A 1,938-nucleotide genomic window follows, 5' to 3' on the forward strand; every position below is an offset into this window, starting at 1 on the left:
ATTAAAAAAAAAAAATATTTTATTCTGTTGCTTGCTTGATGTGTGCATGTATGTATGTATATATGTATGTGTATATATATGTATGTAATTATTTACTTATGTCTGTGGGCATGTGTATGTCACAGGATACATGTGGAATCAGGGGACACCTTGAAGGACTCAGTTCTCTACTTCTACCATGTGAGTCCCAGGGATTGAACTCTGGTTATCAGTGTTAGTGGCATGTGAGCGAGCCTGCTGAGCCATCTTTCTGGCTCTGGTTCATTTTCCATAGAAAAGTTTAACTCTTTCTTGGCTGGATCCCAGGCATTTGGCTTGTTTTCAGAGGTCCTCATCCTTATACATCCTTATAACTAATTGTAAAATGTGTCCCTGTCTGTCTACAGTTCTAAGACTGGAGATTGTTGAGGTTTCACGAACACCCTGAAGATAGTGGTGACAAAGAGTGACAACAGCACTTAAGTGGCTGTGTTGGGTTTCGTTTTGTTGTTGGCTTTGTTTTTGTTTTGTTTTTTTAGTTTGTTTTTTGTTTTTGTTTTTCTGAGACAGGGTTTCTTTGTGTAGCCTGGAACTCACAGAGATCCACCTGCCTCTGCCTCCTGGGACTAAAGATGTATGCTATCACCACCACCTGGCAAAGTGAATTTGTTTTTATATGAAGAAAAAAAAATTGACTTTTCCCAAGAGAACAGATTGCCTTTTATTTGACACATAAGAGATATTGCTGTTCACTGTGGAATATAAGCTAGTGTCTCTAGCACACTTTAAGCTTTTAAAATAAAAGATGCTTAGCTCTGCAGATGGCTTTTGTAAATGTATGCACGGGGCAGCATGCCAGCAAGTTCCTGGAAGGCAACAGGATATGAGCCTCACTCGGTGAAGCACATGTATTACTGGAGTCATCAGATTCTCCCAGTGACCAAGGAGAAGTAAAAAGACACAGGCACCATTTGACACAGTTTATTCTGCAATTCAAATAAGTGCTGACAGTGCCCGAGGATGATGAAAAGCATATTAATGTGTGTGCCAAGTATAAGCTACATTCTGATTTAAATTTTAAATAAGATGAAGGAAGCTGTTATCTTGGAACCAGAGAGAACAGTAGGGAACCTCTGCTTCCATGCACCGCACACATTCCTAAATAGCCTCAGCAGTGTTGTGATGAAATAAACACAGAGTAGGTTTTTGGAGGTTTGTTTGTTTGTTTGTTTTTGGGATGGTCTTACCCTGTAACTTTGACGAGCCTGGAACTCCTTGCATAGGTTGAACTAACCATAAACTTACCAGACCTACCTGCCTCTACCTCCCCAGTGCTAGGATAAAGGTGTGTACCCTTGGCGAGCAATGGGTAGACTCTTAACTAGGTATAAGGTCAATAAACAGTCTCCTTTGAGATTTCCATAAATTATGGCAAATGAAAATTTTAGTGAGGGTTAAAATATCTCAGATGGGCCAGCAAGATGGCTCAGTAGGGAAAGAAAGGCACTTTCTGCCCAAACTGGAAAATTTGAGTTTGTTTGTTTTTGTTTTTTGTTTTTTTTTTGGTTTTTTGTTTGTTTGTTTTGTTTTTTGTTTTTTGAGACAGGGTTTCTCTGTGTAGCCCTGGCTGTCCTGGAACTCACTCTGTAGACCAGGCTGGCCTTGAATTTAGAAATCCACCTGCCTCTGCCTCCCGAGCGCTGGGATTAAAGGCGTGTGCCACCACGCCTGGCTGAAAATTTGAGTTTGATTCCTGGGACCCAAGTGGTAGGAGTCACAATCAATTCCTGTAAATTCTCCTCTGACCCTCTATGCATGGCACCCTACCTGTTCCCCCACATAAATAAAACTGCTAGTGAAATGAGCCAGCCAGGCAAGGACCAGCCTCCTTGAGCTCTCTCTCTCTCTCTCTCTCTCTCTCTCTCTCTCTCTCTCTCTCTCTCTCTCTCCTCCCCCCCC

Source organism: Mus caroli, chromosome 12 (genome assembly GCF_900094665.2).
Source record: "Mus caroli chromosome 12, CAROLI_EIJ_v1.1, whole genome shotgun sequence".
NCBI classification, from domain to species: Eukaryota; Metazoa; Chordata; class Mammalia; order Rodentia; family Muridae; genus Mus; species Mus caroli.